This window comes from Zalophus californianus, chromosome 10, assembly GCF_009762305.2.
Source record: "Zalophus californianus isolate mZalCal1 chromosome 10, mZalCal1.pri.v2, whole genome shotgun sequence".
NCBI lineage: Eukaryota > Metazoa > Chordata > Mammalia > Carnivora > Otariidae > Zalophus > Zalophus californianus.
The window spans coordinates 78435342-78447660 of record NC_045604.1 but is presented as its reverse complement, the minus strand read 5'-3'; the positions used below and the strand labels follow the sequence as shown (position 1 = coordinate 78447660).

The 12319-nt window shown below is 44.3% G+C and overlaps 1 long non-coding RNA gene across 1 annotated transcript; it reads left to right on the top strand.

Moving 5' to 3' along the window:
• Window positions 1–10178: 10178 nt before the first annotated feature.
• Window positions 10179–10928, top strand: LOC113931861. Its single transcript, XR_003522897.2, has 3 exons — window positions 10179–10282; window positions 10437–10519; window positions 10707–10928. It is a non-coding gene; the product is annotated as an uncharacterized LOC113931861 (long non-coding RNA).
• Window positions 10929–12319: the final 1391 nt, after the last annotated feature.

The following is a 12319-nucleotide window of genomic DNA, read 5'->3' as shown; positions in this document are numbered from 1 at the left end:
ATTATTTTAAAGAGTTGATTTGTTTTTTTGAGAGAGAGCACATGCAAGCTGGAGCGAGAGGGAGACAGAATCTGAAGTAGACTCTGTGCTGAGCCTGAAAAGGGGTTCGATCTCATGACCACGAGATCACAATCTGAGTCAAAACCCAAACGTCAGCCACTTAACTGAGCCACCCAGGTGCCCCCTGCCTGAAAGAATTTAGACAGAGGACCTGCTGCAGGAAATGAGCTGTCCCCACAGATAACCACAGCATGAGAACAAGGTGCAGTAGACAGGGTGGAAGCTGGCAAAGTCTCTCGGTTAAAATTCCTCTCTGTGTCCCACTGCTTGTGGGTGGCCCACCAAACATTTGCTTACTGAACATTTACTCTTTTTCATCTCCCTGTGAATTGTCTTCCTTCCCTTTGAAGTCCCAGACCCCTACCCCCTTCTCCTCAGCTCTGGATGGCCTCAAATGCCTGCCTGACGGCTCTTCCTATGGGGCCCCCTTCACATATGTAATTAAATTTGATTTTCTCCTGTTACTCTGTCTCATGTCCATTTCATTTTTAGACCAGCCAAAAGAACCTTGAAGGAAAGTGTAAAAAATTTTCCTCCCCAACAGCTGGCGTAGGTGGCAGGATAAACATGTAACTGGCTGGACACTGCTGGTCCAGGGACTGCCCCCGCTGAGAGATTCCAGAACTTCCGACAAAAGCCAGCAGACGGTGAGAATCCTGACCACACAGGTCCCCTGGATCTCTGCCTGTTGGGTCTGATGGAAGCTGAAGTGGTGAGAGTCCTTTTCTTTATCTGAATTTAGATTAGCAGAAGAGAGTATCTGTGGAACTAGTTCATAGGGTATACTGACTTGGGTCAAAATTCGTCATGAGTACTCTTGGTTTTCATCAACCCCTTTCCTCCCAGGGATGGTCACTGTTTTCCTTTGTCCCTGTCTGTTGTGTCATTCATCGTTGGAAGAAAGACCACAGGGTAGAACACAGGCATAAGCCCTGTAAGCCTCGTGTTTGCCTAACATCACAGAGTGGAGAGTTCACGGTCCCAACCCTACTGGTGTCTGTGAGTTACTGTGTACATCAGGTAGAGGCTGTTGCTAAGACACCGTGGAAGCCAAAGCTACAGAATTGCTGGGCACGGGTCGAGCACTTAAATGCTGTTCAGAGTGCTTCCCAGCAGGGCGCCTGGGTGGCTCAGTTGGTTGGGCAACTGCCTTTGGCTCAGGTCATGATCCTGGAGCCCCAGGATCGAGTCCCGCATGGGGCTCCCTGCTCGGCAGGGAGTCTGCTCCTCCCTCTGACCCTCCCCCCCTCATGCTCTTTCTCTCTCTCATTCTCTCTCTCCCAAATAAATAAATAAAACCTAAAAAAAAAAAAGAGTGCTTCCCACCTAATTCAAAGACTCCCATGTTAGGATAACCTGGCACGGAACAGGTTGCATTGATACTAAGTCACCTGCCAACCTCAAGAAAATTTCTGAGCAAAAGAGGTACTCTGCAAAATGATACCACACGGTCCCCAACCCAGGCGCACACCCTCTTCCGTTATTAGTTTGGCTCAGAGACCCAAGGCTTAATCTAAAGTTCATCTGTTCCTTTTTACCAATCCTAAAACCTGCTCTATTTATCTCAAAAGTCTTGTTAATTATTGGCCTTGGGAAACCAAAGTCCTTCTTGGAGAAACTTGCATTCTGTATCTGTCACTTGAAGATATAAATCTTACCATGTCTTTGAATTATGAACGCTCCAAGAGGTATCTAAAACAATGCTCACACTCACCTAAGACGAAAGGAAAAACATTTCTAAAAAGAGGCCTTTTAAAAATACAAACTGTGAGAAGGATTCTCTTGCTCAGACTCTAGACCACAGCCTCCTTAAGATTTACTTTCAGGGACAACACAAATCTTAAAAGTCTTCTCTACAAATAGTGAAAGACTTCAGCTGTCTGAGTGAGTAAACTTGGTTTATCCCAACTTCTATGTACAAACTAGTGAGTTTCTGATTGTTTTATGGAAGCTACAAGATCTCTGTCTATACGCAGGTCTCTGTAGCTACATTATAGAGCTGTTATTTTTCCATCTCCAGACGGTACTGCCAAAATTAACTTGTATAAGTGCTTTATTTAACTGCCTACAAATTAAACACTTATAAGGAAGCATTTCTAAATCCCAGAAATATAATAGAAACTAACCTAACTGGTTTTCAAGTTCATGTAATCTAGGATAATTTTTGGTAAATAGAACCTGGTTTAATTTTGCTGGTCTCAGGAATACAGACATGCCTTAGAGCTATCAACAATGAGTACAAGGCACACATATACAATGTTGCACTTTACCTGGGTTTGCTAATCAAATAAGTTTATGTTGTGTCTGTTGCAAAATTTGTCAGCAAATGATGATGTTGGTTGATTTTGTCGCAAGTGTTGTGAAGTTTTCGTGGGTAATCTAAACATGATTGTTCAGAGCAGATAATCTACACAGATGCAAGTGGGGTAAGACTTTTTAGGTGAACTTTTTGGCAAAAGTTATGCTTTATGGGATGTGTACTTAAAAATGCCTTTTGGGGTGCCTGGGTGGCTTGGTAGCTTAAGCATCCGACTCTTTATTTCGGCTCAGGTCACGATCTCAGGGTTGTGAGATTGAGCCTGGTGTGGGGGCTCCACGCTTCGCAGAGAGCCTCCTTAAGATTCTCTTGCCCCTACCCAATGGCTTCCAAAATCTTTTGGTAACCTCAAGTTTTAAAGTTTTGTAGGTTGAATTCCATGATGAGTTAAGTTAAATTTAAGTATCTAGATCACTTCCAAATAAGATAAAATGGAACATTTAGGGGGGTGCCTGGCTGGCTCAGTTGGTAGAGCGTGCAACTCTTGATCTCGGGGTTGTGGGTTCGAGCCCCATGGTTGTGCAGAGATTACTTAAAAGTAAACGTTTTTAAAAAATGAAACATTAATTACTGCCCCTCTGCCTATAAAAACCTTTCATTTTATACAGCTCCTCAGAGTTCTCTTCTCTTTGCTAGATGGGATGCTACTTGGTTCATGAGTCTTGCCAATTAGATCTTCAGAAGTTACTCAGCTGAATTCTAGTTTCTTTTTTTTAAAACACAATTATAGAAAAACTAAATATATCTGGGTCTGTGGGTAAACACGTCTGTGTCATGTTGAAAGACTACTGAAGAACCATGTGTTTCTAGAAATTATGAAATGTATTCATGAATTTGCCAATCCAAAGAATGCTGGCGTAAGAATTCACAAATGCTTACTACTTCATTTTCCCGAGAAATTAAAGTTTCTAAGAGTTAAGAATTCTGATAGGTATGATTGAAGCTACTAGATATAATAAGGGAAACATCTCTGTACACAGGGAAAGTAGGACATGTTTTGGATAAGAAAAGTATGAGGTGAAGATGTTTCTGTGAAGGGAAAAGAAAGGAAATTTGGGGCACCTGGCTGGCTCAGCCAGTAGAGCGTGTGACTCTTGATCTCTGGGTTGGGGTTTCAAGTCCACGTTGGGTGTAGAGATGACTTAAAAATAAAATCTTTAAAAATAAAAAAGTAAATGTGTTCTAACGTAGAACTGTTTATGAGGAAGAGGAAATGACCAAATCTGGATGTCAAAAAAGGAAGCTGTCGAAGGTTTATGGAAAAGAAATCTTTCGGAAAAAAAATTTATGTATGTACTGGCTAAGATTGGACTAAATGTGATTAAGTAAATGGTTCTCCTATCAAAATGAAGTGGGTACATAAGTAAAATTTGGTTTTTCTCTGTGTTAAAAGGACAAAGTTTTCTTGGGCTGGTGGTCTGCTCTTGGTAATAAAGGATTATGAAGGCATTCTTCTTTGCCCTTAATCTGCCTAGAAAACAGAAAGTGTGTTTTATCAAAAAAAAGTCCTGTGCTACATGTTGTCTTAAAAAGGTGTTTGATGACTTAAGATAAACAGAATCTTCCCAATGATAAAAGAACCAAGATTCTCCTTTTGACAGCCATTTAACTGTTTGCCTGCAAAGTCTTTGTCGCCCTGCCTAAGGGGATAATTAAATATTGTTTCATAGTGACCGAGGAGACTATCTGACAAGTAGTTTATAACTGTCTTGATATTTTGGACAAACCTCCCCAAAATCAAATTCTAAATGAAGTTTTTTTTACCTCAAAATAACTCTGGGATTTTTCCCTGGGAAAATTTTCTGGGACTGTCCCTGGAAAAGTGCAAAAGATTCATTCCCTCCCTCTCCTTATAAAGGAGAGATATTGAATTAGTTAGGCTTACTTGATATGTTAAATCACATGGGAAACCCTGTCAACTAAGCGATGATAAGCCTTCTTAGATTATGTTGTGAGGGTACATATTATTAATATAAGTGTTCTGGAAGTTGCATAAAATTCCTAAGAATTCTGATATGCTTGCTGTAACGTTGTCAGTCATAATTCTAGCTGTTATCTCAAAACATTGTTCGTCACAGAAATAACCCAAGTTCCTTGTCAACTGCACTGTAATGAGCTCTAATCAGACCTTCAACCATGCTGTTTTAAGTCTTTTGTCATTTATGGACAGTAATTCTTCCGCTCGGATACTTTTACAAGTGTTCCTGCAAAAATGCTTCATCCTCAAGGAGATTTGTGAGAAGGACTCTAGAATATGGTTTCTGATAACTTGAAGATCATAAAACCGAATTCGGTAAACATTCCCAGAATGAACAGGAGACCTGGCTTCCAAGCACAAGAATTAATTACGTGGGACTGAATAAACTCAGGAAGAGGATCATAATTTTCATTATAATTTTTGTTTAAAATATTGCTGGTTCTCTAATCTCTCGATTTCCAGATATAAGGAGATCTTTCCTCTTAAGCTAACTAGGACTTAGAACAATATGAGGTGATTACACTTTTGTACACAGAACTGAAACATTTATCCTTCTCTCCCTAGAATTTGGGAACTCTTGGTGAGTATTCTCATATTTTCAGGCCATATATTTATTTGCGTAAGTTTGATAAGAATCTGTTTCCCTTGTAACAAGACACCACTGGAAACACTGGTTCCTAGGCTTTGACTTGAATCCCATATTAGAGAGGGATGTGCATAGACTCGAGGGGTGTGCATGATCAGACAGCTTTAAGGAAGTAAAGGCTGACTTTATGGGGCCAATCAAGCCCCTTGGAAATATCAGTCTGGCACTTTGCTTACAGAGTTCCCAGCAGATGTGGGGCGTGAGTAAAGAATGTCACTTCCTGGCAGGTGCGGGAACCTCAGGATGTTTTGGAGACCTCAACAACGGAGGAATTAACCCAAATCTATAGGTACCGAAGGTGAAGGATGATGGCAAGTATTTGGCTTGGCTTCTGGCCCCAAGAGGTTCTTAAAAGTTCAATCAGATTCCTTATAGAAAGTTCCAGCAAAGCAGCTTTAAAAGATCCTACACGATCAATTGCTATTCTTGCTGCACTTAGGCAAATAACCACGCAGTGTTTATTGAAATGACTTACTTTGCAAACAAATTAGTGTTAATTTAGCTATCTTTGGTAGAAATGAGGGTGATTGTAGAGAGAAAATATATGGATATTAGACTCTAATACTGTTCATTGTAAACTGGACTAGATTCTGAATTCTTCTAGTGTCTTCCAGCAGCTGGTGAAAACTTTCCAAACTAATGTTTTCAATTTTTCTCCTACTCTGAGGTGGAATCACTGAGAATTAAATTGCCCTTCTTTCCGAAGCCCTACAGAGTATGAACGACTTGATATCAATTTGAGGGAAAACACAACTGGCTGCCTTCAGAACTTAGAAACTGGGTTTCTAGTTTGTGCCAATCATTAACTAACTATAGTTTTTCTTTCGTTTCCATAGGAATGCCTCTCATTTCACATCGGATGACTTGCACCACAGGCCTCACTTTGGCACACTGCCTCCTGAAAGGAGTGTGAATGGACCAAAGTCAGCACTGAGACTGGTTCAATGAGATACTATTATCTACCAACTCAACTGCTGGGTGGTGAAACTTCTTGGAGAAGTTTCAAAGGTGGGACTGACCATAGGGGAGCCCTGTTTGCCACCCCAAACTGTGTCTCTTGGGCATGTGAATTAGATTAGGCTCATGAGGGGCGCCTGGGTGGCTCAGTTGGTTAAGCGACTGCCTTCGGCTCAGGTCATGGTCCTGGAGTCCCGGGATCGAGTCCCGCATTGGGCTCCCTGCTCCGCGGGAAGTCTGCTTCTCCCTCTGACCCTCTTCCCTCTCGTGCTCTCTCTCTCTCATTCTCTCTCTCTCAAATAAATAAATAAAATCTTTAAAAAAAATAGATTAGGCTCATGATTTTTAAGAAACAGAAGGCTCAGGAAGACTCGGACCTTCCGCCTAACTGCCTGAAAGAATTTAGACAGAGGGCCGGCTGTGGGAAGGGAGCTGTCCCCACAGATAACTACAACATAATACGAACTAGGTGCGGTAGACAGGGAGGAAGCTGGCCAGGTCTGTTGGTTAAAGACAAAGTATGTATGTATGTATGTATGTATGTATGTATGTATTTGAGAGAAAATGAGTCAGAGAGCAGGGAGAGGGAGACAGAGAATCCCAAGCAGGCTCCACGCCCAGCACGGAGCTCAATGTGGGACTAGCTCTAACAACCTGAGATCATGACCTGAGCTAAAATCAAGAGTCAGAGGCTTGGGATGCCTGGGTGGCTCAGTTGGTTAAGTGTCTGCCTTTGGCTCAGGTCACGATCCCAGGGTCCTGGGATTAAGTCCCGCATCGGGCTCCTTGCCCAGAGGGGAGCCTGCTGCTCCCTCTCCCCCTACCCCTCCCCCTGCTTGTGCTCTCTCTCTCTCTGTCAAATAAATAAAATCTTAAAAAAAAAAAAGTTAAAAAAAGAAGAGTCGGAGGCTTAGCGAACTGAGCCACTCAGGCGCCCCCAAAATCTGTTGGTTAAAATTCCTCTCTGTGTCCCACTGCTTCTGAGTGGCCCGGCAAATATTTACTTACCAAACATTTACTCTTTTTCATCTTCCTGTGAATTGTCTTCCTTCCCTTGGAAGGCCCAGACCCCTACCCCCTTCTCCTCAGCTCTGGATGCCATCGAAGCCTCAACTGCCTGACTGCCCGTGGGCCTTCTATCCTTAGGGGGCCCCTGCATATCTGTAATTACACTTGATTTTCTTCTATGACTCTGTCTCATGTCAATTTAAACCAGCCAGGAGAACCCTGAAGGGTAGAGACAAAGAAGATGATTTTTGTTACTTAAGAAGGGCGAGCTTATTGACATGAATGCATGCCACTAAGATGGAGGTGGGGTGAACCGTGGTGGTCCTGGAGCCCTGCTCCAGGAGAGCCAGCCAAACATTTTGCTGGATCCTTCCAGACCTTTGTGCACACAAACACATCCCCGCACACAGATGCACATGAAGTTGATTACCTTTAAAAAGAACAGATAAATGTCTAATCAGATCTCCTGCCCCAAAGAAGATGGGAACAGACATTTCTCCAAAGAAGACATCCAGATGGCCAAGAGACACATGAAAGATACTCCACGTCGACTCATCATCAGGGAAAAATGGAGATCAAAACTAGAGTGAGATACCACCTCACACCTGTCAGAACGGCTAATATCATATCAAACAGACAAGAGATAAAAAGTGTTGGCGAGCATGGGGAGAAAGGGAGCCCTGGGGCACTGCTGGTAGGAACGCGAGCTGGTACAGCCTCTGTGGACAACAGTATGGAGGGTCTTCAGAAAATCAAAACAAGAGCCACCACAAGAACCCAGCAATCCCACTCCTGGGTATTTCTCGGGGGAAAATGAAAACACTCATTTGAAAAGATCTCTGTTCCCTCAAGTTTGCTGCAGCGTTATTTACAGTAGCCAAGACATGGAAACAATGTAAGCAGCCATCAGTAAGTAGACAAAGAGGATGCAGTGTACACATACACAACAGAATACTATTCAGCCATAAAGAAAGAATGAAATCTTGCCATTTGTGACAACACAGACGGACCCTGAGGGCATTATGCTAAGTAAAATAAGTCAGAAAAAGACAAATGCCAGACGGTCCCACTGGTAGGTGAAATCTGGGAAAAAACAAAAAGACCAGCTCATAGATACAGAGAACAGATGGGTGGCAGGGGGAATGGGGGAAGGGGGTCAAAGGGTACAGACTCCCAGCTATAAAATGAACATATGTCCACACAAAGCCTTACACATGAATGTACAAAGCAGCTTCATTTGTAATAGACTGTTTGTGTCCCCCACCCCAATTCATGCGTTGAAACCTAACCCCCAATGTGATGGTGTTAGAAGGTGGGGCCTTTGGCTCGTGACTAGGTCGTGAGGGTGGAGCCCCTATGAATGGGATCAGTGCCCTTATAAAAAGAGCCCCCCCACCAGCTCCCTTGCTGTTTCTGCTGTGTGAGGACACAGTGAGGAGACAGTCTTCATTCCAATTATGTGCACCCTCTGCCCCCAGGAGGTGGGGCATCCCCTCCCATCCCGTAAGTGTGGGCTGCGCAGAGTGACTTCCTTCCAAAGAATATTGTAGAAGACGGGGGAAGGAAAAGAATAACGCTACAGTGGAGAAACCTGCTGAATACCTCTCAGCCAGGCGACCAAGGTCAGTGCCCACAACAGTGACAAGCCCTTGTGAGAGCACATGCCCTTGATAGGTGGACAATGGCCCTTTCCTTTCGTGGTCTTTTCCTCAAACACACAGCCGCCAGTCTCATTAGAAAAACATCAGACAAATCCTCGTTGAGGAACAGTCTACAGAATATCTGACCAGTACTCCGCAAAACCGCGAAGGTCATCAAAGACAAGGAAAAGTCTAAGAAACGGTAACAGCCCAGAGGAGCCCAAGGAGGTGCGGGATCCCCAAGGGACTACAGTGACAAAAAAAGGGCATGAAGGAAAAACTAAGGGAATCTGAACACTAAAGACTTCAGTTAACAATGCATCAAAATTAGTTCACTAATTGTGAAAAACGCACGTCCTAATAGAAGATGTTAATAAGCAAAACCGGACGTGATCCCCTGAACTGGATCATGGAATGAAAATGCGCATTAGTGAGATAATCCCAGTAAGAGCCTGGAGTGGGTTAATACAGTGTTGCTTTCGTAGTTGTGACCAACGTGCCAGATGACATATCACATCAATATCAATCAATGCCAACAGTGGGGGAAACTGGGTGAGAGGTATATGGGGAAAGTAACTGACTTTCCAAACTTTCCCCGAAAGAAAAAGCATATTCAAGAAAAAACAATAAGCTCACAGCTAAATGGGATCATGGCACACAGCAATTGCTCAGCTCATACAATAATGGGTATTCTTTCCCATTTTTTTTTTCTGATCATGGAAATAACACGTTCAGCATTTGGCAATGCCTTGGACCTGAGGTTTAAAAATTCTGAACCATACAAAATTAATACAATAGAAAGCGAAGCTTAACCATGATTCCACTCCCCACTGCTAAGTCAACGTATTAAATTCTGGACTTTCCCCTAAGCCTGTGCAATCACTTATTTTTACATTTTTTACGGACAAGAGATGACACCCTCCATTTACATAACATGGTCACTGCGGATACACTGGACTTCTCTCTGCATCAAGGTCACCCCTCCACAGCACTCTTCTGGATGGCTGGGAACTGCTCCACAAGACGGACAGAGCAGCTCAACGATCATTTCCTTAAGACAGACTTGAAGTCATTGCCAATATTCCCCCGGCCATCCACACCTTTATGAGCATGTGTGAGAATTTCTGCAGGACAGATCCCCGGACACAGAACAGTGCATGCCACAGCACCGTACTGCCAAATTGCCCTGATTGTCCTCAGAAATGCCTGGCTTGGGGCACCTGGTGGCTCAGTCAGTTAAGTGGCTGCCTTTGGCTCAGGTCATGACCTCGGGGTCCTGGGATTGAGCCCCGCATTGGGCTTCCTGCCCAGTGGCGAGCCTGCTTCTCCTTCTCCCTCTGCTCCTTCCGCCCAACTCATGTTCTCTCTCAAATAAATAAATACAATCTTAAAAAAAAAAAAAAAAAAAAGAATTGCCTAGCTCCACAATGCTCAAAGGCAGCAGGGTTGCGAGACCTCCCCACACCTGCCTTCACCTCTTTGGTGACGTCTGCCCTTGATCCAGGCAGCTGTGGGTGACCATTGTGACATCACAGAGGCGGGGGAGGGATGGGACACCACCCAGGAAATCCCTATGGATTCAGCATGTGTTTGAGATGGCAGGAGGCTTGGCGATTGGCGTTGTGTTTCTGGGGCCAGCCACACCCAGCAGAACTGGGGCAGCAGGTGGGGAGACGGTGCGTGACATTTCAAAAATCATACTACCGTACCACGATTTCATGGTTGGAAAATGACAATAAAAGAGGGTTACCCTAAAAGCATCCATGTATCTTTCATTTCTTCATGCAACAAATAGTAGGGTTCCTTTTATGTACTGGTTACTGTCCATAGGAGGACTTGCTACTGTGAACGGTGATCGAGAGCTGGCTCCTGAGCTCACAGATCTTACATTCCACTTGGAGACAAAGAACACCGTAAGTATCAGTTAGGGGCAAGTGCTACTTTGTTCAGGGTAACATCTAGCTGTTCTAACAAACTCCAACATTTCAGACTCCAGACTAGGGCCAATGGCCCCTCTCCTTCCCAGGGCTTATTTCTGTAGGGATTAGATTTAACGCACGTCTCCTCTACTAAACCGGAAGGTCTTCTTTGGGTTCCAAGCTTTTCCCGTCCCCCTGCCAAGTCTTCACACCAGTGGACCACCCCTACTTGTCAAGCCTTGGCTCCTCGGAGTGGCCCTTCTCTGACGTCCTTGTTCCTGAGTTTTTCCTGCGAGCCACTCTGCTCACCATTTCTGGGTGTATTTGTAATCAACCTCAGAGTCTTTGGTTTGTTTACTTATTCACTTGCATGCTGTCTGTCCCCAACCAGAATGTACGCTTCTTGGGGGCAAGAACTCCCATCCCTCTTGCCCCTGCTGTATTCCCACCGCCTAGAATTGTGCCTGGCACACAGTAGGTGGTCAATAAAAACCCCAATGAATGAGTCATCCAGTCTGTATGTCTCAAATTTCTCATCTGTAAAACAGTCTATACCAACCCGCCATCTCACCGGGGGCTCCTCTGGGACCATGTAGGTTAGCTTTAAAAAGTAGTTAAGAATTACAAAATTGGATCTACACACAAATCAATAAATGAAAAGGTACTGCTGACTCACTATGTGCCAGGTGAGTAACTCTGAGTAACTCTGTGAACTTGAGCTTCAAGGTCATGGTTTTCCCACCGTGCCTGTGGGTTGGGGAGTAGGGTTCTGGAAGCTTCTGGCTGCATTCCCTCTGGGGCAAAAAGCACTAACTGTTCACTGGCCCCTTTCTTCCTCTGGAGAGCCCAGCTTTATCCCGAAGGGCAGGGTGCTCTTGCAATAAGGCAAATGATCAGAAGGGAAGTTGCTGGGAGGGGTGTCTGGGAAAACTCTTCACAGGATAATGACTCCTTTTGCACCCCACCCCCTTCCTCTTCTTCCATCCTGCTTGGACAGTCGACCAGGTTGAATTTCTAGCCGGGCTGAGGCTAGCCTTTAGCGTGCCTTTGTTAGAATTAGAAAAGGACTTCCACTGTGAGCAGTCAATTAGAAAATAGCTCCTGTGGGCAGAAGCCTGCCTGTGGGTGCTGGGCCTGGCTTGGCAAGCAGAGCACAGGCTGGGTTTCAGTTCCCATTCAATCCCTTGGCTGGGAGCTTTGAGCAGTACACCAACTGCACGACTGTCCATGGCAGCCCTGATTTTGGACTAGAAGACAACCTTGAGGAGGGAAAGCACTTGCTGAAACCAGGCCCTTCAGAAGGGTGGAGCCCCTATACCAGCCTTGGAAGATCTTCTTCCTAACTTTTCTTTTTTTTTTTTAAATAGTTTTAATAACTTATTTTGAAACACTTTCAAAGTTACAGAAAAGTTGCAAAAACCATGAAGAACTCCCATTCACCCAGGCTGGTCTAGTGTTAACATTCTATTCCGTTTACTCCACTTTGCCCCTCTCCTTCTGCCCTCCCTCCCCCTCTTTCCCTATGTAGATAAGTGCTCATGGTTACTGTTCCTTTTCTGAACTGCTTGACAGCGGCTGGCAAAATGATGCCCATTATGCCTAAATACTCGGGCGTGTGTATCCCCAACACAAGGACACGATCTGCCAAAGCACCTCTGACTTCTTAAGTCAAACCTCAAACTCCCATCCAGAAGGCAGTTACGTTCAGTTTTTGGTGGTAACTGATCACCTCTAATTCTAACCTCTACTCTCTTTATCCCTAAGACTCACGCGGGGCATGGGAAGGATCGCACA